The sequence below is a fragment of the Hylobates moloch genome, unplaced genomic scaffold, assembly GCF_009828535.3.
Source record: "Hylobates moloch isolate HMO894 unplaced genomic scaffold, HMol_V3 SCAFFOLD_8, whole genome shotgun sequence".
NCBI classification, from domain to species: Eukaryota; Metazoa; Chordata; class Mammalia; order Primates; family Hylobatidae; genus Hylobates; species Hylobates moloch.
Genome location: NW_026652283.1, coordinates 12,703,165 through 12,726,701, shown reverse-complemented (window position 1 = coordinate 12,726,701; position 23,537 = coordinate 12,703,165). Strand labels below are relative to the sequence as shown.

At 39.8% G+C, this 23,537-nt stretch overlaps 1 protein-coding gene across 3 annotated transcripts in view; it reads left to right on the top strand.

Annotated features, from left to right (window-relative positions):
* GRIN2B (glutamate ionotropic receptor NMDA type subunit 2B) overlaps positions 1-23,537 on the top strand; it is a 421,004-nt gene that overhangs the window by 31,421 nt on the left and 366,046 nt on the right. Inside the window, exon 1 of one of the 3 annotated variants that reach the window (XM_032159687.2) lies at positions 4,922-5,013. The exons of the other annotated variants lie outside the window; for them this stretch is intronic. The gene's annotated coding sequence lies outside the window, so the exon portion shown is untranslated. Of the gene's footprint in view, positions 1-4,921; positions 5,014-23,537 lie in introns of those variants that run through there. 3 annotated transcript variants of the gene reach the window in all.

Sequence of the window (23,537 nt, the reverse complement as noted above, 5' to 3'; positions counted from 1 at the left end):
ACATCTTAGCAAGCTAAATGCTTTTCCATGTATGTTCTCACTGAATCCTCACAATAATTGAATGAGATAAGTACTCTTATCATCCTTATTTTCCAAATAAGGAATAAACTTAAAGAGATGAAATAACTTGCCTCAGGTTGTATAGCCCATAAGTGACCAAACTGGGATTTGAAGGCACGTAAATCTGACTATAGAGCTCCCACTTACAACCCCAATGCTACAGTCCATGGGGCTGGGCCTGGGCTAGGGTCTCAGTAAACACTCTTGGGTTGATTCATCTACTCTGTTTAAATGATTTCTAATAAGGAGGAATACTTTATAACCTTTTTTGTAACTTCTAGTGTGTGATCCCCTATTTTGACTTGCTATTCTTCCATAGATTAATACAATGATTTTCACTCTGTGTATAAAACCATTCCTTAGCCTCAGTAGAAATAGCAAATTGATCAATATCTTCCCCTTAAAGTGGTAACTTTTCTTTTTCCTCTGCTTGTCTCTTATTTTTTCTTCTTAGGTTCTGTAATCGACATCATGATCAAAGGTAATTTAAATGCCTGTTCTCTAATGTTTACTACTTTTTGTTGCTCTCTTTTGAGTTCCTCCTTAATGAATTTAGTATATTTTGGAGAATCACAGTGCTTACGTGCATAAAGTTCATAATAAACATAAATTTGATTGGTTTGGTTCTTGCAGGCTTCTGTACTGCAAACACAGTACTGCCTGGTACGTATCTAAAAGTGGGTATTTTGCTGAATCCCTTTAGGCTGTATCCATCTGTGTCTCATGGCCCATCAATATACATTATATTGAATGCAACTTCTTGGCATCGTGGTTTGTGATCTTCCTCTATAATACTAGAACATGTATGTAAATGACATTGTTTGTTAACAATCGTATGTCCACTACGTAATACCTGACACCCTCTACAGAGGCTAATGGCAGTGTAGATGTTATATTGATCATGAGGCCATAGAGTCCCTTACAGTTGAAGCACCTTATGTCGGTGGCTTTGAGCTGATTGCCGAATGCCACGGCAGCTTTCACACTTAAAGGACTCCAGGAGGCCCTGTTGTCCCTCTGGTTGAGTGTTCAGATTAAGGGTCCTGGAAACCTGTAGCAGCCCTGGAGAGAAGAGGCAGGAAGAGGGAGAGGAAAGTTTCTGCCTTTGATCTCAGAGGGTCTGGAGGATGTGGGAGGGCCTAGGAGTTGGAAAGATTGGAAACTCTGTTTGGGACATCTCCATAGCAACCAGAATCTTCTGAGATGTCTCTACTAACTCTTTTACTTAGCCGAGGTTTGCTTGCTGTCCAGGCTGAAATGCAAACCAGCACCTCCCTTCTCCCCTCAATTCTGTCCAGAAACTATGGGTTCTTCAGGCAGTGGATTCAGCCCTGATTTGGATCTCTGGGCACTCTTAGGGTTGAAGCAACGGTCCCTCCAAAGTCCGGCAACCACACAGATAATTCTGCTATCACCTGCTGCAGGGACTAATGGCCTGCCCCTGCTGAGGACTTGAGATGCAGGGAAAGTAGTAGAACCTCTGGGAACACCCTCTTAAGACTGCTTTCCCTCCTTTCCCAAGAACTTAGTTCTTTCAGAGAAAAAGCAGTCTGCAGTAGTCTGGCGAGTTTGTGGTTCCTGGGTTTTCTGAGTGGCTGCCCATCAGTTTAGAGGGACCAAAGTGCCGGTGACTCTAAATGGCCCATCTGTCCATGGAATTCCCATTAGTCACCAGTTACCTTCCTTACATTCTGGATGTCTCCGCACCACAACTTTTGAGTCTTTACTCAAAAGTAAATCAAGACACACCATCCTTGGCATGCTGATGGGATTAATGTAACCTACATTTAGGGGAATTTCAGAAATTTTGTAATTAGAGGTACAGTTGCTCCTTGCAGAATCCAGGTCTCTTCTCTTCAGAAATGTGGCTTTTGAATGAATAGTCTTTGTTAAGTCACCAGTGTTGGCTCTGCCACCACCAACTGTGTTGAAATCTTTGGCATCAGAGCAGAACCGGATGACTCTGGCAAAAATGAATTTGAGAGGATATATATAAAAAAATCTAAGACCCAAATCTGTGAGACTGTGCTTTATCTCTAGCAAAGAAAAATAGGACTTCCTTGCTATTTACAGTGCTCTTTCAGCAAGGCGCACATCTCAGCATCTTTAGTCCCCCCAGAGGGCTAACAAAGGTTTGTTGTTCTTTCATCGCAGCCCATTTTTGAATTTAGCATTTAAACATATGGGGCAGGGTTGGATTGATCCTTATGAAAAGAAAGCATTTACCCCAAGGATCCCCCCTGGCAGAGACTTTCTTTAGGCTTTTTCTATGAGGCAATGTGGTTATATTTGCCCTAGAACCTTCTTTCTTGTAGCTATTAGACAACAAGTTGACATTTTGTATCATATTTATGCATGTGCTACTTTTAGATACCATCTTATCCTTCCCTGACAGCACTTTTTCTACAATTAACTGCAACATTCTTGGGTTTTGAGCGAGTAAATACCATACTTTCAGGGCCTAGGTGGCAGTATGGTCACCTTTCCCATTGTTTTCTTATGGAGAGGTCCTGAGGAGAGTGAAAGAACAATTTCAGTTTAAAAATGGGCTGCTTCTCTGGTTCTGGGACAGGACAGTAAACACAGAGGGTGGTAGGTTAAAGCCTACAGTGTGGTTTAACATTATGGAAGTGAGTTGGAGAACAACTCATGCTTCATCCTCAGCTTTGCGCTGTGTGTCAGTGATGGTTGCCATGGTGACAGCTTCATGTCATCACTGGAAGATTTGGGCTGCAGCTGGAAAATGAGCCACAGCCAAAGGTGGGGTCCTATCAGATCAACAGCCACTTTTGATGCTAGGGTTTCAAGTTGAAAAGGAGAGGATGGAGCAGATTATTGAAAACGTAAGAATATATACGATGTAGAATACCCATGGGGATGTTGAAACATTCTGTTGCAGGATGTGGATAGGATTGCGACTGGATGTATGGGAAAACCACGTGTATGGGGTTGTGATTGTCTTTTTTTCCCTTTGTGGGCCACATTTCTCCAGTGAGGTGAAGCATGACTGTCTGAGCTATGTTACAACTGCCCTGGCAAAGGCTGGTTCATGGGTTTTGCTGCTTGCTGGACCAAGTTGCTGACTCATCCCTATGGGAAGATAATGAGGAGAAGAAAGTAACATGCAGCCCACATTGCTATAATCCAAGGACAATTCACATGGCGAGCCTCAGTTTTTTCCTATTAGTAGTAATGTAGACAGTGAGGGGATACATACATGCAACTTCATGGTTTATTAGCTACACTGACCAGACCACAGTCAGTGGGAAAAGCAACAGGTCTACAGTGTTTCAGAAGTTCTGCAACACAGCAACAAACTGGAGAACAGATACCTTTGTGAGTACATGAAGACATTCAAAGCAGTATGAAGGCATGGATCATTTTAAGGGACTTAATGTTCAGATCATCAGTTTCCTACTATATTCTTTCCTAAAATCCATCTGCTAGAGAAAGTGTCACCTCCCCTTTCATGGTTGCTCTTTTCTCTCCTTACCAAAGAAAATCACACCTCTCACTTACCCAAATTTTACTATATGCATCGCTCAAAGGTGAAAACACTTCTAAGGGTCACATAAAGGGATAATTGGAAATATTTGTGTTAGGAGAAGCATCCTTTCATCAAGAACCATAGACTATCTCTGTCTCCAGCTTATTAAAAGATACAGTCCTAATAATACATTTTTATATATTTTAAACTGTGGTAAAATACACATATCATAAAATGTAATTAGATTTTACTATTTATGTTTAATACTTGTCTGTCGAAATTAGTGTGGTTATTTTATTTTCACCAAATGTTTACAAATAATTATTGTAACACTATCTCAATCCAGAAAACAACACTTAAACACCTATGATTACAGGAAATAAAAAAAATTATAAACTTCAACTTATATATATATATTTTGGTTGCAAAGAAGTATAATAGTGACCAGTAAAATACTTTCAAGCATCATGTATATAATGTAACCTATATATTACATTACAATGAAATTTTGTGGGGGAGATGGAAGAGAAATTCAATGTCAGGGAAAAGAAGGAATGATATCAAATGTATAACTTAAAAAAAGGGTTAATCTTATATTTTAAAAATGGATGGTGGTAGATATAAAGTTACTATGGTCTTTATATTCCATGGAATAATTTGAAAGAGTGGTGAAGTAATTTTATTTTAAAATATTAGTATTTATTATATGCCAGAAATTATATACTTTGTAACCATTTAGATTATGATGGACGAAATTAGGTATCAGCCTAAAACAAATTTTTAAGAATCCTTTTAGTGGGTAACTGAGCAAACAAGTTTGAAGACATCATTTACCCCCTCCACACACAGAATTTACGTATTTATACTAACTTCATCACTGGACTGTCCTTGTTTCCTCTTTTGACCCATCAATATTTTCACTCATTATCTCTCCATGGGGTGGTCTACATCATACTCTGGAATTTCCCACAGAGCTGCTACTTCTGTTCCCAAATGAGGCTTGTTCTTCCATTTTCTTGCATTGTTATAATATGCACTTTTGTTATAATATGAGCAGTGGCTTGGCATCCTAGGCTGCCCTGTTTGGCATCTGTAGTCATTCCTTGGAATTAAATGTAGTAATAGATGGTTTACTTCCAAGTATGACTTTATCAGACTCTATTGCCTCTGAAATCAATCAGGTGAAGAACTAGTTGTTTATGTTCCCATGTCTCACAGACTTCAGCTGGGGTTAGACTGACCTGCTTTAGCGACTGCCTTTGTACTGTTGCTTCTGAAGCCAAGAGATCACCCCTCATTGACTCTTAATACAACCCATCTCACTGTAGGATTTGTACACACAGGTAGGTACTGGTGCTGCCCTCTGTGCTCTATGAAAAGGCTAGCTCTGGAGAGGAAACAGTGGAAGTGGTCTATAGAAAATCTGCTGCCATTGTATTCACAGGAACTTACCACTGTTCTACCAGGTAAGACCAAGGTTCTCGTATCAGCAGCGGTAGGTAGCTCCTAAATAATCTTTCTCCAGGATCACACAGGCAGAGCCAGACTCAAGCAGTAACACCCTGCAGTGTAACAGGGATCTGGAGTGATATAGAAAACAAAGCCTTCAGAAGGAGGTGTAGGTTAGTTAAAACATTGTAACACCTCATAAAAATGCTTACCACCCTGCCACTTCTCACTCTTTCTAATGTCATAACAATGATACATTCAATGCATTAAGGATCTGGAACAAGAAGAGTAGCAGGTGCTTTGTTGCATTTTGCTTTGTGGGCCTGTATGTTTGCTTTGTGTTTTTCGTTTTTGGCCTGCCACAATTTGTTTAGACCCTGAACTTTTAGCCTCTATTTATGATTAGTGTCAACTTAGGAACTTCTGTTGAACCACTCTATTCTTAAAAAGCACATTACCCTAGAAAAGCAGTTTATTTTTCTAGCTGTAGCCATCTGAGAAGTGATTTATGATAAACAACTCATGGTTTACAGGAATCATACAAATTAACTTAACCAACAGTCCAGAACTTAAAAAAATTAAAGCCGTAAGCATGTAAGAAAATAGATAACTGAATCAATAGCCCATAGCTCTCCCTCTCAGCTGGGAACTTCCACATTTCTTCTGTATTCTAGATTACCTGTCATGGTCTGAGACATATAGTCAATTGATGAAAAATACTTGATTAATTAGGTGAAAGCCTTTATATTTCTATGTTAAAACTATAAGAAATATTTCTTTTTTGGACTCAAGTCAGTTATGGGTTCATGTCCCTGCCCCTAACTCACTTCTTGGCCTTGGTCAAGTTGTTGCACTTTTCTGATGCTCACTTTAATTGTTTGTAAAATCAGAAGTAGGAGGCCTACCATGCAGAGTTGGGAGGACTAGAGGAAGTAGATGTAAAATACAAAGATGCTGAATAACTGGAGCTGCTGTTACCATTTTCCTCAAAGGCATCTTAGTAAGTGTCTCTCTGTACATGGAGCTTTGCAAGAATCTGGCTACAGAGCAAGAGGTGGACAGCAGGCCAGCCAGCTGGGAGAAGCATCTCAAGTAAACGTACACACAGCTCTGCTTCTGTTGGGAAGCTACCTTGGGGCAGGGACAAGGATTCTATCTGTAGCAGGAGTCATTTGGTGATTTAGACTTGTGTGAAGTGTGAAATGTTGGGTTGTATGACTGAGATAGTGGCTTTGAAATATTACCTCTCCTCAACAATATGTGGTTAAAGAAGGGTTTTAGGAAATCGTGGAAGGCACTTATAGGAAGGAAATGGTGGCAGTTCAAAACAGGATGTTTCAGATTTGGAGAATGATATAAGACCTAGACAGAAATGGATGAAATTAGATAAATTGGGTAATGAATAGGCCCATCCATATAAATTTGAGATTGTCTTTTCTAGATTTGTTTTACAAATGAAACAAAGTACCCAAATCTGGATATATTGAAAAAGGGATTTATGCTCATTTATTTATTCATTAATTCAGTAGATATTTATTGAGCGTCTACTATGTGCCATTAACTGTTCTAGTGCTTGGGATACATCAGTAAGCAGGCGAGACCCGGTCACTGCCTCCTGAAGCTTTCATCGTAATGGGAGGGACAATAAACAGAGATGCGAATATGATCATAGATGAGAGTGATGGGTACTGCAAATAAAATGGACTATAGGTGAGGGGCTAGACAGTGATGGAAGTTTCTATTTTAGGTAGAGGGGCCAGGAAAGGCCTTTTGGATAAGGTGACATTGAGCGGAGGGGCATAAATGAAATGAAGAGATGGGAATGTAGTTCTTCGGGATGAGAGCGTCTCAGGCTGAGGAAACAACAAATACAAAGACCTTGGAGTAGAAATGTACATGTTTGTTAAAGAAAAAACAAGGAGGCCATGCTTAGGGCTTGGTGAATGGAGCAGAAGTGGGAGAGATGAGATCACGGAGGTAGTCAAGGGCCAGTTCACGTAGGGCTTTGAAGGCCACAACAAAAGCTTGGATTTTATTCTAAATTCAATGGGGGAGTCAGTGGAGAATCTTGAGTAGGAGTGTGACATCATCTGACTTCAGGATCCTTTATGTAAACAAATTATTGTCGGGAAAATAGCAAGCCTGATGGGTTGATTCCATTTCAGATGTGAAGTTATGACTCAGAGAGCCTTGCGTTTGAATCCTGACTCTATTTCTTAAGGTTTTGTAACTGGGCAAAATGCTTAAATTTTGTACACTTCTCCTTTTTCATCCTTAAAATGGTGGAGTAATAAGAAGATCCACCTATGGGGCTGTTGTAAGAATTAAGTGAACTTTTCCTGAAGTGCTGTTGCACAGGCAGGCACATCTACTGAGAAGTGCCTGGGGGTGCACTCCCGTCTTATCAGACGGGAGCAGTGGCTGCTCTAAGGCTAGAAGTCAGGTCCCCTCATTCCCTGTGGCATCCCTTGCTCCACCCCCACCCCACACCACCTGCCGCTAAAGAGATGCTTTTCTCCATGAACCATGATGGGAGGGCCTCTGAGTGACCAGAGGGGTCAAGGAGGTGATCAAAGTGCCAGCCAAGCAAGATAACTCCAAGAGTGGCTTTCAGGATTTTCTGCAATTTATCCTCACGGGGAGACACGATAATGAGATTGTGCTGTGTCTCTCCCATATAGTGCTGTGTACCCAGCAGGCTCTGGATAAACATTTGTTGAGGATGACAATCCTTTAGTGATTATTGTCTCTCCTGAAAGATACTGTATTCTAAACTCCCACTAATTTGAATTATTTTAATTTATATACATTTGTACTTTGTATGAATGAAGAGTTGGAAATAAGTAACTTACTTGGGAACTTTATAGAAAATAGATGATTACCTAACTTAGGCCTATTAGGATATCGTTAATTAATTTGCCTCATTTTATTTTACTTGTTCATATGTATCTTCTGTTAAAATGTTATTTGTACAGCAACTAAAAGTCGTGAAATAATTATTTCCGAATGATTTGAGTTTTCATTAATTTTGAGAAGACATTCTAGTCCTTAACATTTGGAATGAATTACATTTAATTATATTATTCATTTGTACAAGTTAGGTTCCCAAACAGTTAGTGCCTGGGCCCGAGGCTGAAGTATAGACATAGTATGTAGTGGGATGAAGATTGTAGGAGGAATTTTTCTCAGACCCAGAATTGCCTAGAACAATTGCAGGGCAATAAACAGAAAAAGGGGGTTCTTGCTTAAAAAGTTGATCAGCTCTGAAGTTCTGTGCTGTCCTCCCCACCCCTGTCATATCAGTTCTTCCAGCAAATGATGCTAATCCCTTTCCCACAATTACTTATGACCCCCGATGAAGTCTGGGATCTCAGAAGCCCTTGGTTCCAATGGAAAAAGTAACATGGTGGTGGTCGTGGAGAGAGGTTTGCATGTGGAAGACAGTAAAAGCACACCTTTTCTCAAAGGCTTGTAAAAGAGTGGATTAAAGATTAACTGCTATGGGGCACACAAACTTGAACAAGTTATGACTCACACATTTGTACCGACTTTGACCTTTTGCCCAGGAGAGGGCAGTAACATGCTAACATTTAAGCTTTTCCAGTTGTCCTTAGCAGACACTGTGCTAAAGGAGCCAGCATAGAATTAGTCACAATTGGGCCTCATTTTCATTCTCACCTGATCAGCGTTCAATCTTATGTTTAGTTGTTTTCAGCCTTCGGCTACCACGGTTTGCACACACGTAGATCTAGAAGTGACACTTTTCATTTGTCCTTAGGACGCTAACAGACTGGAAATCTGCAGTGATGGTCCCCTGGGTTTGATGCTGTGAATGCTGCATGCCTCGGCCACCACTTCCCAGTGGGTCAAGTTTAAGGGCAGTTTATGCTGATCTACCTCAGCCACTGAGGTGGCTGTCCTGTCCCTAACTTCTCTAGACTAACAAGTCATGCTCCCCACAGTTTATATCCTCCATCCTATCCCACAGAACTTTACATCTCAGACTCAGAAACAAAAGCTCACACCCAATCTGGTGCCTCACCTGGCTTTGAAATCAGAGCATCATTGTGATTTTTTTCTTGTCCCTTTGTCCATCTTCACCGCAGGAGGGTTTGGCAACCTACCTCAGCCTTATCATGCATATGACTGGAGTTGTCAGCTTTTCTTCTGGGACAATTTTCTGGCTGCAAGGTTTGTGCAGAGTTGTGTTCTAGTTATAGGTATTTTTAGCTTTTGACCAGGTTCAATGTGGGAACGTAAAGGAGTATCAAAGTACTAAAAATAGAAGGCACTGAAATATAAGCTAATTCTCAATATCTAGCAGTACTGTTTTGGTCATTCTGGGTAACTGGCCCAGCTCTATCCAAGGGCCACAGAGAGTGTGAATCCCCTGTCTACCCACCCTCCTATCTACCTCCTACCTACTGTGTGTGTGTGTGTGTGTGTGTGTGTGTGTGTGAACATATGTGTGTCTGCTTTCCCTGGAGAAAGCTAGTGGGGCACTAGCATAAATAATAATGGTTAGTGAAAGAAAATGTAGGAAATGAAGGGAAATTGGAGAGAGGGTGAATGTGAATTAGAGCCCCAAAGTCCCTGTAAGGTGTGTGGAGAGTCCCCTAGTTTCAATCATCATGTTGGAAGGTGTGTGGGGAGCATGGGTGATTGTGAGGTGTATGTCAGGGTGGGGCAGGGAGGGAGAGAGATAATACAGAGATGGAACTGTCATCCTTCACAGAATGGCTTATTTAGCAAAGCGATTCCAGGATTTCAGTGAAATGTAAATTTCACCCCTGCTCCCTTTTTTTCTACCAGCCAGGCCACCTGTTATTTCCCATGGTTGAGTATTTAACGATTTCCAGCCATAGGGCTTCCCTGGCTTCTCCTGGGAGCTTGCTTCACACTCTGTTGAGTTGAAATGTTTCTTGATATTCAGCCTACACTTCCCTTTGCTCAATTTCACCCCATTATCTCCTAGTTATACCCCTTGTATTACCCTCATAAATCAATCTTTTCTCCCACTTCGTCATTTTGGTAGTTTGGAGCCTTATCTGTTCGCATGCGTACGTGTGTGTGCGCGTGTGTGTTTGTGTGCCAAGGAGATGAGTTGGAGGACAAATGGCAAGGTAAGAAATAAAAACCGCTGGGGAATAATGCCTTCAGGCTGAGCTATGTGGAATTCTTTAAAGGTGAGAAGGTTTCCTTATTCTGCTTTTCCATAAATCATAAAGCAGTCTGAGGTAAAGCCCGTCAAAATGGATCTAAGTAACTGTAAATTGTATCATTTTCCCAGATGCTGCGGGTGTAAGTGGCATAGGGCACTGAGAGGTGAATGGGATGGAACAGACTCAAAAGGCAGACCCTATTGCAAAATATTTAAGTCTTGGTTTCACTTATAACGGTGAAACTGTAAATATCTCATTGGACTGGTAAAAATTAGCAATAGAATCTACAGATTGCAAACTCTTTTCTCCACATATTCATAAGCTTGCAATACAAATACTACTGGATCATGGACCTGCACTTACAGGCTTACAGGTCACTGTGGTTGCTTCCCAGCTCCTGCCTTGATGCCGTACCTAATGCACAGGCACACTCAACCCTTTCTAGTTTTGTATTCTGTGTACTTTCTGTGGGCTGGATATGTTTCTTGGATTAAAAACTGTATTAGTCCATTTTGTGTTGTTATAAAAGACCGGAGACTGGGTAATTTACAAAGAAAATTTGGCTCATGGTTCTGCAGGCTGTACAAGAAGCATTTTAACCAGCCTGGGCAACATGAGGAAACCCCATCTCTACCAAAAATGATACAAAAATTAACTGGGCATAGTGGTGTGCACCCAGCTACTCAGGAGGCTGAATTGGGGGGATTGCTTAAGCCTAGGAGGAAGAGGTTGCAGTGAGCCAAAATTGCACCACTGCCCTCTAGCCTGGGTGACACACTAAGACCTTGTCTCAAAAAGGAAAAAAAAAAGCATGGTGCAGGCATCTGTCTTTCTGGTGAGAGCCTCACGAAACCTTCAATCATAGTAGAAGGTGAAGGGGGAACAGGCATGTTATGTGGCAACAGAAGGACCAAGAGAGAGGGAGGGGAGGCATGCCATGCTCTTTTAAACAACCAGATCTCCTGTGAACTACAACAGTGAGAACTCACTCATTACCTGGGGAAAGGCACCAAACCATTCAAGAGGGATTCAGCCCCCTGACCCAAACACCTCCCATCAAGCCCCACCTCCAACACTGGGGATCACATGTCTACGAGATTTGAAGGGGATAAACATACAAACCATATCAAGAATGTATGTTGTGTTTTTGAACTTCCCTGACCCACAGCAGAATTTTAAAAACTAGATTTTTAGATAACTAAACGCTACTGAAGATCAACAAAGTTGATTAGTAACAATAATAATGATATTGGATGATAATTCAAAGACTACATTCAGAATAGACAAGGAGTAGGGAACAGTTAAATTCTTCCGAGGTGAGCTCCTATTTTGTTCTAATTCTCCACTTCTCTTTTCTTTCTTTCCTGAATGAGCATGTGTTGAAGTTTGATGTAATGGCAAAAAGAGAAGAGAAGCATTTAATTGTCTTTATTTTTTAAGAAATTAAATAAACTTTATTGAAGTAAAATTGCCACAAAAATTTACATATTTTAAGTGTACAGGTCCATGACTTTTGACAAACATATACAACTGGATGCTAGTTTCACTAGCAACTGTAATAGCTAGAACTCTGATCAAGAAGTAGAACATTTCCATCAACGAAGGAAGTTCTCTTGTGCCCTTTTGCAGTCAGTTTTACTCACCAGTTCCCTACCCAAGGCAACTATCAGTCTGATCTGTATCTCCACAAATTAGCTTTGCTCTAAAATTTCATATAAATGGAATTACTATGTAATCTTTTGAATCTAGCTTTTTTTGTTTAGCCAAATGTCTGAGATTTGCCTGTTTTATTGCACATATCAGTAGTTTGTTCCTTTTTATTGAGTATTGGATTTATGAATATACCACAATTTGTTTACTATTAATGGACAAGTGGATCATTTCCAGTTTTTGATTATTACGAATAAACCTACAAAGGACATTTACATTCAAATATTATTATGAACGTATGTCAAAAAGTAGAATTGCTGGATCATGCAGTTGCAGGGTACAGCTTTTTCTGTCCTTTTACTTTAACCCATATATTCCTTTATATTTAAAATGCTTTTTTTATAAATAGCATATAGTTGGGTCTTGCTTTTTTTTCAGCATGACAATCTCTGCCCTTTAAGTGGAGGGTTGGTATATTTATATTTAATGTAATTATTGAAGTGGTTAGGCTAATGTCTATGTCTTGCTATTTGGATTTCATTTGTCATTTCTTATTTTCATTGCTTCTCTGTTTCTTCTTTCCCGCCTTCTTTGGGGAAAATAAAATATTATTTCGTATTTTCTATTTTATTTCCTTTGTTGTCTTCTTACTTATACCTCTACTTAGTATCTTTTTAGTGGTTGCTCTAGGGCTAAAAAATGCATTCTTAATTATGTTAGTCTATTTAGAGTCAGCATTGTGTCTCTTCACACGTAACATATGATATTGCATACTTCCTGTTTCTCACTTCCTACCCATCACCTCCCAATTTTTATTTCCTGCTTCTTGATTCTTACTTCTCACTTCAGAAGTGTAATAACTTCACAGGAGGATAATTTCATATGACTGTCCACTTTGTCTTTAGTATGATTGTTGTCCTATCTTTTACTTCTATGTGTACTATAAACCTCACCTTATAATGATTTTTGTTTTAATAAAGTGTTATCTTCTGTAAATTATAAAAAGAATAACATAATCTTTTATATTTAGTAATTTATTTTCCATTTTCAGTACATCTTATTTCTTCTTGTAGATCTGGGTTTTCATCTTGTATTGTTTCCCTTCAGCCCGAAGGCCGTTCTGTCACTTAGCTTTTGTTTATCCTAAAATGCTTTTACTTTTCTCTCATTCTTGGATAATAGAATTCTGGGTTGACAGTTTTTTCTCTTTTTTTTTTTTTTTTTTGGCACTTTAGAGATATTATTCCATTGTCTTCTGGTCAGCAGGCATTTTTATCCTTGTTTCCCTGTACTTCATTTATTTTTCTTTCTTACTGGCTACTTGCAAGATCCTCTCTTTAGCCAGGTCTTCAGAAGTTTATGATGTAATTAGGTTTGATTCCCTTTATTTATCCTTCTTGGGTTTGCTGAGCTTCTTGGACCTGTAAGTCAGTGAAAATCGAATTGGCATTCGGGAAATTTTTGGCTGCTATTTCTTCTCATGCTTTTTTCTGCTTCAATCTCATTTAAAAAAAATCTTTTGGGATTCCTCTAGTTATATATATATATGTTAGATTATTTAATATTGTGTCAAATATTAACATGCAGCTCTTTCATTTTTCTTCAATCTTTCCCCCTCTTTTTTTATTTCTGTGCTGTGTTTGAACTCTAGCTCTTTACTGCAGTCAGGAAATTGTCTCTAGGCAGACAGCCAAGGTGAAAAAAAGAAAAGAATAAGAATAGATCAATGATATTATTAATCTGTCTTCAAGTTCACCAACTCTCTGCCATCTCCAATTTGCTGTTAAGCCCATACAATGATTTTTTTTTTCATTTCAGTTACTTTCTAGTTATAGAACTTTTATTTGCATCTTTTTTTTTTTGTAATTTTCTGCTTTTCTACTGAGATTTCCTATCTGTTCACTCATTAGGGCCATATTTACCTTTAATTATTTGAGCATATTTTCTGTACTTTTTAAGACATATTTATAATAGCTGCTAATAGCTGCCTTAAAGTTTCACATGCCAAGTCCCTAATCTGTGTCACATTTTCCATTTTCTTTGTATGTATAAGTGATTTTTAATTAAATACTGGGCATTTTGGAAAATATGTTTTAGAGACACTGGATTCTGTTGTTTCCCTTAGAAAAGTATTAATTCTTGCAGCTTAAATACTGGCTGATCACCTTGAACTTTTGCAGGCTTGATTTTGTGCTTTGTTGTTACATATCTGTGGAAAACTCATGGCATTTTCCAAGTCCCTCTAACTTGGTAAGACTCAATCTTTAAACTGTTCCCTTGAGGATTTTGTTGTAGTTTGAATGTAGTCTTTATTAGGGTGAGACTATAGTAGGTCTTATTTTGGGGTACAGATCTTACTCCTACAGAGTGGCATTTCTGGAATCTCAGATTGATGCCACAGATGTTTTAACATTTAAAGAAGGCTGTTCTACTCTGGCAGGGCTGGAACTCCAACCAGCTCCAGCACTTCTCTTTCCCCACCAGTGCTCAACCTCTAGTAACTGTGTTTTACCTTTAACACTGTAATGGGTGCTGTCTAGAAAATCTTGGAAGTCTTTCCCTGAGCATGTATAACTCAGCCCTCAGCCATGAATTCATAGAGGACCTCATCTTGGACTCATGGGGACCTCTTTGCACATGTGTCTCTCATAATCCACCCTGCAGATTCTAGCCTCTTTAGCTGCCACAAACTATGACCTCTGCCTCCTCAGCACAGTGCAGCCACTGTGCTGTGCTTGGACTCTAGCTCTCTGTCAGGAAATTGTCTCTAGGCCAAAGAGCCAGGATGATTATGGGCTCATCTCATAAAGTTTTCGTTTCCTGAGGAATCAAAGTCTTATGCCGCTTATTGTCCACTGCCTGGAAATAGTTGCCTCACATCTTTTGTCCAGCTTTATAGTCATTTCCAGTAGGAAACTGGCCTAAAATCAGGTATTTTATCATGGCAAAAAGCAGAAGCCTTCCACTTATCTTTGTCTTTAATAATAGCTAGCATTTATTGAATATTTATTTTCTGCAGGGTACTCTTCTATTTACTTTATATGTATGATTTAGTTTAATTCCCACAATAATGCCATGAAATAGGTACTATTTTTTGTCACAGTTTTATAAGCGAGGAAACAGACGTGTAAGGGGCTAAGTAACTCATGGCAGGAAATCCAACTGGTAAGTATCATAGTCTGAATTCAAACCCAGGCAGTTTGAATCAAGTTAATGCTTTTAAATCATATATTCCCTGACTTGACAATAGCCAGTGCTCTGGGAGTATCATTCAGTGTCATTGTTACCATGGAGAAAATGCTTTTCTCCTCTAAGGATGAGATGAAATGCTTCCTAAATGCACATATGATTATTGGTATGGGAATCCCAAAAGAAGGTGCGGTCATGTTATGTTCTGAGGTTGGTGTGAAGTTAAGTAGTTTATTGAGTCCTATTTTAGCATAGCAGTTACTAACTATGGCTTATATTCAAGATTTGTATGATACAGAGGGCTTATAATTTTTTACTGGTCACATATGCTAGCCTTTTGAACAGCTATGACGGGGTCAAGCTTACTTAGCTATGGCTCTTTAAAACTCTAAGTTAATCTTACGTTTCCACATACTTTTCTCATCTATGGACCAATTGTTCCTTCTATCTCTCTATCTTATAGTCCCAGGAGTTCCTGGCTATCTATTCTCAGAAAACTTGAGTCTTCTTTTAGAGGGAAATGGAAACAAACATCTTATCCATTCAGGTGAACCAGGAACAGGAGAAATAAGACAACGAGCTGCTGCTTGCGATCAGATTTTTTAGCTGGAGACCTAGAAGAGTACCAGAGCAGAGTGTTTTCTGGCTGCTGGCCATAGCTGCCTTGACAGACGATCAGAGGCTGAGGATGTATGAGCACATATGGCTTTGCTGACATCAGAACTGGGAGCCATGCTTTCCATATAGAGCATTGGTGAGCATCACTCCTGAGGAGTGAGTGCAGCAGCAAGTGGAAGCCAGGTGTCAGGACTCAGCATGTGGATTGGGGTCTTGGCTTCCTGCCAGTGACGAAGTTGTATGTGATGGCCAGATGCCCTGTTATGGGCATCTCCCTGTGATGTTACACCCACTTGGTAGCCTGTGGAGGAAAGAGGGTATCAACCTGGAGTAGGAAGAGAGATGTGCTAACAGAGAAGCACTGTGGAGTAGCAGGCACAGACTTGGATTGTAATCTGAGTTAAAATCACTTACAAGCCCTGCAGTCTTATGTAAGTTACTTAACCTTTCTGAGCCTTGGTTTCATTAATTCTAAAGTGGAAGTCACAATGCTTGTCACATCCCACCATTAAGGAATTTCGTGAAGAGAAGGAAATAATGTATATGAAAACTATAGTATCTAACCCCGTTTCCAAATAGTTTCCTAAGGACAAGAGTCAATGGAATGCAACTTCTGGAAATTTAGTTATTGTGTAATTTTTGATTTTTGAATAAAACATACATGGAAACAGTTGGCTGGAGAGATTTGGACACAGAGGAAGAGCATGGGTAGGCATGGGTTGTCAAGGAGTATTAGGATTTGAGTCTGTGAGAGTCACTGAAAAATCAGCTGCCAAGATTCGCTAGTGAATTAATAAACATTTTCTGAAGTCCTCTTGGTACTTAGCACTAGGCTAAATGCTACAGAAAACACAGCAGAAATAGAAGGCAGAATTCATGCCTCTATGTGCATATAGTCTCCTCAAGTGGTAGGACTTGCTGGTGGTAACAGATGTTTTAGGAGAATCAGCAATTTGAGTAGGTTGGTGGTGAGCAGAAGATATTGAAGGGTAAGAGGAAGGTTTGAGGAGGAGGAAAATATTCACTGTTACCGCTTCTAGCCCTGCTCACCTTCAGGCAGGGTGAACCTCATTCCATTAGCTTAGACCTGTCCCCATCCCAAACCAGGCTTTACCACGGCAAGTAGCTCTACACCCTCCCATCTATAGTGTCTGGCAACTTGGCCATGCACCTACAGCCATCCCTTCAGTTCTTACAGTCTAGTTGCACCATGGGCCTCTACTTTACTTTCTTGGTTTCCTTTCTAATTGCTCTGCAGGGCCACATGCTCATCTTTGAGTCTTAGCTGCTTTGGCTGATACCTGATACCCTTCTTGCAGAGGTACCAGCAGCATCAGAGGCATCCTAGGGAATGGCTAGTGGGTTGCATTTGGGAAGGCAGGGTTAAGTGGAGAGTAAAAATAGAACAGAATTGTAAGTGTAAGGATATTCGGGTAGGGCCGTATCAAGGAGATGTCTGGGGAAATGGTGATTCAATTGGTTATTAGCTAGTAACAGAGATTGTTGTTAAATTAATCCACCAGTCTTGGAGTTCAAGTAGTGACCAAAATGGAGATATATAGCAGCCACATTAAATTGATTTGATAGAAGGTGCTGCCCCAGGGAAGGGTTTCATCTTTTGGGTTCTACCTGTGTTTCAGTTGGGGTCCTGGCAGGGAGACAATGGCATACTTGAAGGGTTTAATTGAAGAGAGTTTGATAAAGGGACTATTTGCAGAGGTATGTGAAGAAATAAGAGACTTAGCATGAGCTGATGACTAACAGGCTGGAGACTAGCAACAGCTGGAAGCTGTGATCACCCCTGGTTGAATGGGCAAGGGGAAAGGAAACATGCCTCAGGGGCCTGGTGAGAGCTGTAAGCTGTAGCTATGGAAGAGAAGCTGCCCAACAGTAGCTGTGGCCATACACGCAAACACACACACACACACACACACACACACACGCACGCACACACACACACACACACGACAAAGCCTTTTTCAGTGCAAACAACAGTTTACCATTATTTTGGAATACCAATGAAGAAATACCAATAGTTTTAGATGAAGTCTTTCTACTTACCTTATCCGGGAAGGGAATAGTGTAGAAATTAGGCTTTTGTAGTTAAGGGTTGGCTGCTTCCTACTTCATCCTGATTTCTGCAAAGTCTAAAATCAAGATTCTCCCAACCTTTTAGTTCTTGACTGAACGTTTCTCTGGATCCTTCCCAGTTCTGGAAATCTCTCTCACCTAGTCTTGGTCTTTCCGGTAGAAGCTTTAGGGTAGGCATTGTAGAAAGGCCTCTCTGTGTTCTCTCCCTCAGGACTTCTCCTCCATGTTCCCATCCATTTTTTGAATGCTTAATACATCTAAAATAAAGACTTTTGACTGGGTGTGGTGGCTTACACCTGTAATGCACAGATTAGTAGGCAGACATTTATTACTGCCAATTAAGTGGTAGGCATTGCTGTAGTCACTGGGAATGTAGTGATGAAGAAGATGGACAAAAAGCCCTGTTGTAGAACTGACTTGCTAGTGAAGAACATAAATATTAATCATGTAAAACATGATATAAATTTAGACAATGTTAAACTCCTCAAAAAATATAGAGAGTTTAGGTTCTTTTGGGTAATGTAGTCATGGAAGATCTATTGGAGCAGGTGGCATTTGTGCAGATACCTGATAGATCAAAGAGAGTGGGCCACTAGAGAACCAACAACCAGGACAAATGCCCCAAGACATGAGCGAGTTTGGTATGTTTGAGCAGTAGCTAGACAGTCAATGTGATTGGAATGTAGTGAGCATAAATGTATTAAAAAAAGGAATTTGAAAGATAGATAGGAACTGAATCATGAGGGCCTTCCAGGCTACAGCAAGAGGTTTGGATTTTTATTCTATAATGGAAAGTCATTTTATTCTAAGTGTGATGGAAAGAGGATGATTGGGGGATGTTGTCTTTTTTATGTTTTAATCTAGCTAGAGAGTGAATAGTTTGTAAGGGAGAGAGACACTTAGGTGGCTGTTTCATCATTTAGGTGAGAAATGATGGGGATTAAGGTCGCAGTTATGGAGGTGGTGGACAGTGTTAGATTCTAGATATATATGTATTGTACAGCTGACTTAACTTGCGGAGGTTGCATATGGAGGGATGAAGGAGAGAGAGGAATTGTGGATGACTACGTGGTTGAATAAATGGTGCTGGTATTAACTGAGATATGGAAGACTTAGGGAGAGGCAACTTTGGTGCAAGAAAACCCGAATTGTTTTTTGTCTGAATTAGTTTAAGGTATTTCTGATTTAGAAATCCATTTGTGTCTTGAGGTTTGAGGAAGTCAGAACTAGACATATCAACTTGGGAGCTGTCAGCATAGAGATGGTATTTAAAGCTATGGATATGGATGCAGTCATTTAGAGAGTGAGCCTAGTTAGAAGGAAAAAAAATGTCAGATATCAATCCCTGGAGCATTCTACTTTTAGAGGGTGAGAAAAGGAGGAGAGACAGAGAGAGACAGAAAAGACTGACCACTGAAGTAGGAAGAAACCAGGATACTGAAGTGTTACTGAACCTAGAAAAGGAATCATTTCACAAATAAGAGGATAGTCAACATTGTTGAATGCAGATGACAGAGGAAGATGAGAGAGTAAATTGACCATTGCATTTGGTGATATGGGGATTACTGGTGACATCTATACAAGCAATTTCAGTAGAGGATTAAAGGGAGAATAGAGTGTGAGTAAATGGTGTTCTGCAAGTATTAGGAAATAAATGCCACTGGGTATTTTTTAAATTTTTAGATTTAAAATTTTTAGATTAAATATATTTTTTTAGATTTTTAGATTAAATAATTTAAAATTTTTAGATTAAATATTTTTTTCTGGTCAAACCACCTCTATGTGACCTCAAGTGCTTCTAGGTAATGCCTAGAACTGAACTAGTAGTCCATGTGTGATCTGTCCCATGTAGAACATATCAGGAAAACATTTTTCTTCATTCTGAGTATTCTATGTTTACAGTTGTAGCCTAAGAGAGATTGCATTGCTTTTTATGACAATCACATTGAACTTCTGATTGATATTATCATCTAAGCTTTAAATCTTGAACACACATGCTATTTCAAAGCAAATTCTCCACCCTGTTATTATATAGATGGGTTTTTTTGTTGGGGGGCCGTGGTTTGGACTGAAGTGCTGGACCTGGTGGTTGTCGCTGTTGCACTTCATCTTGTTTGATTTGGCTTGTCAAGGTCTATTTTACGTCCAAATTCTGTCACTCGGGGATTGATGTCATCCTTTTATAAGCAGCTCCCTCTGCCTTTATCCAAATCATTAATAAACATGTTAGCTGCTTCATACATTCTGTGGAAGTAGCTGGGTATAAATTATAAATTACTGATACATTAATACAAATGTAGACAAACCAAAGGCCATTTTTAAACACAGGTTAATGGTGGGAAGGCCCCACAACATCAGAGGGTCTGGTTTTTACTGGCTGAAGATCAGGGGCAGGTGGATGCTGCTGTTGCGTGTGTGAGTTTGGACCAGTTCACAAAGGCTCCTTTTAAGCTGCATTCCCCTCATCTAGCTGTGAGCCTCCTTGATTGCACCATGAATCTGCCCACCATTCTCTCTTATAGTCTCAAAGATCTCATAGGAAACTTGGCCAAATGCCCCCATTAAAATCAAGATCCCATGTATTTATATTTCTCTGAATCACCAGTCTAGTAATCCTATCAGCAAAGGTTATAATAAGATTCTATTAAAAAATAAGGTTAATAACTTGTATTATTTATTTATTTATTTATTTTGAGATGGAGTCTGACTCTGTTGCCCAGGCTGGAGTGCAATGGCGTGATCTCAACTCACTGCAACCTCCACCTCCTGGGTTCAAGCGATTCTCCTGCCTCAGCCTCCCAAGTAGCTGGTACCGCAGGTGTGCGCCACCATGCCCAGCTAATTTTTGTGTTGTTAGTAGAGATGGGGTTTCACCATTTTGGCCAGGATGGTTTCAATCTCTAGACCTCATGATCCACCCGCCTCAGCCTCCCAAAGTGCTGAGATTACAGGCTTGAGCCACTGCGCCTAGCCAATAATTATTTATTTAGCATATTGTGGTGTTTGGAGTGCTTCAATATGTATTTTCTCACTTAACCATTGCAGTGAACCATCACAGTAACCCAGTGTTACTGGGTTCTAGGGTGCTTTATTTTGCAGATGAAGAAATTATCAAGGAAGTGAAGTAGTTTGCCCTAGGTTTCATGACTGCTTGTAAATTGTAAAGCTCAGATTCAAACCACTGACATGGAGTTTGGAAATTGGACCTAGGCAGGTCATTATGGCAGGCTGTTGTTCACAGGTGACAGGATAGAGGAAAGCTGCATGCTTCATTAGACACTCAGGGCCTTGTTCAGGCCCAGCATAGTAACAGCAGGTATACAGCAGAAGACAGTTTGCAGATATCCAACACTAATGGAAATCTTCTTTAGCATAACATAAGACCTGCCTTTCCCAAACTCAGGATTGGTTCTGGGCTGAGACTATGTTGTTAGGGTTATTATTACTGGCAGCTGGGCAGGGCTAGTGCGAAATGGACCGGTAATGAATCTATGCTGATTCCTGGTGATCACACACTGTTTTTTTTTAAAGCAACAGCACCATTTGTTTAGTGGTTTGGTTTAGGGCTTTTCTGTGAATCTGTGCAAGTTAGAACTGGTCATATTTTATGGATTTCACTGTTTTTTTGTTTGTCTTAAAAATGACAACCCATGCCGGTCTCCCATTTAGGTATCTTTTTATTCTGCATAATTTCTTAAGGATTATTGATAATGATTCTTGAACAAATCTTCAGGTTATTTAAGTATCTTTAAAAGCAAGACTTATGTGCTAGACACACTGAATTCAGGACCTAGCTCTATACTTTCTAACTGGGAATTTGAACAGGTTTCTTAATGTTTTAGTTATTCACCCTTAAAATGGGAAAAATCATAATACATACCACATAATATTGTTGTGGGGACTAAATTAGTTAATGCTTAATAAGTATTTAGCACAATGCCTGGCATCTCTTAAGAACTCAGTAAACACTAGCCATTGTTGTTAAGTTATTGTCATTGTGCTGGGACAGTACCTGATGTGTATGTTTAAGTGACTGACTACTTCTTAACTATTTCTTTTCCCATATAGGGTTTCAATTTTATCTTAAACCATGTTTGCCTTACCCTTTGCAGTTTGAAGATCATTTTCCTTTGTGGAAGATATAAAAAGCAAGATAAAAGTTGAATACCTCTGCCTTCTCTTTGTCATCGTTTAACCTTCCATCATCACACAAAACTGTTTCTATCATTTCCTGGATCTCTTTCTTTTGAACATAGCTTTAACAAGTCTTTTACCATTTTTTCTAAGCTTTAGCCACTTTTCTTACAAGTTTATCCTTATACTTTTATAACTGTTCTGTTTTTATATATTATGAGTGCATCCTTATCTTCTATATATTTTGTTACATAATTTGATTTCATCACAGAACTTTTTAGGTAACCATATTATCTCCTTTAAATATCTTCTGAATTAGAATTGTTAGCTATTATACAGCCAGAATGAAATAATTTAAAGCAGTGAATCTCTTTTAAATCACCTTGCTCTTTTAGATGTGTCCATAGACTAAAATTCATTCTTTCTTTTTTTTTTTTTTTTTTTTTTTGAGATGAAGTCTTGCTCTGTCACCCAGGCTGGAGTGCAATGGCGTGATCTCAGCTCATCACAACCTCTACCTACTGGGTTCAACCTGCCTCAACCTCCCAAGTAGCTGGGATTGCAGGTGCGTGCCACCATGCCTGGCAAATTTTTGTATTTTTAGTAGAGACAGGGTTTCACCATGTTGGCCAGGCTGGTCTCAAGCTCCTGACCTCAAGTGATCCACCCACCTCAGCCTCCCAAAGTACCGGGATTACAGGTTGCGCCACTGTGCCTGGCATCCAACTTTTTATTTTCTTTATCATCCTTTGCATGGCATCCCCCTTCCCCCCCCTTTTTTTCTTTTTTTTTTGAGACAGAGTCTCGCTCTGTTTCCCAGTCTGGAGTGCAGTGGCAGGATCACAGCTCACTGCAGCCTTGGCTTCCCGGGCTCAAGTGATCCTCCCACCTCAGCCTCCTGAATAGCTGGGGCTACAGGCATGTACCACAACACCCAGCTAATTTTTTTTTAATTTTTATTTTTTTGTAGAGATGGGGTCTCATTACGTAGTCCAGGCTGGTCTTGTACTCCTGGGCTCAAGCAATCCTCCCACCTCAGCCTCCCAAAGTGCTGGGATTACAGGTGTGAGCCACTGCATATGGCTGCACCCTCTCTGTTAGCTAATATAAACACCAGCAGGGTGTGGTCATTTTCTCACTGGGACATCATTAGTTCCATATAAACATCTAGGGCAGGGGTTGGCAAACTACAGTCTGCAGGCCAAATCTGGTCTGCTGTTTGTTTTTATAAATAAAGTTTTGTTGGAACACAGCCACATCTGCTTGTTTAGTAGTGTCTATGGCTGCTTTTGCACTACAAGGGCAAAGTTGAATAGCTATGACAGAGGCAGAGACCATATGGCCCACAAAGTGTAAAATATTTACTATCTGTCACTTTACAGAAAAAAACATTTCTAGCCTGTTACTAAGGCTTCCTTGAGGTGGAAAATTAAACCTCTGATAGCAGCTCTTCTCAAAGATTTCTTAACCTCCAGGGAAATACTGCTGTTAGAAGGAAAAATCAGATGCCCTGTTTTAAAAGAATTAAACTTCTAGCATGTCTAAATACTTGAAATCTTGTATTGCTATCATATGTTGCCTTTCTGCCAGTTTTGTGATTTCTTTCAGTAAATATTTTCAATATCCTCTTTCAGGCTAAGATGCTGGGTGGTCTCTACTCTTACAGTGATATTATTATCTGTCTTATTTTATCCTTC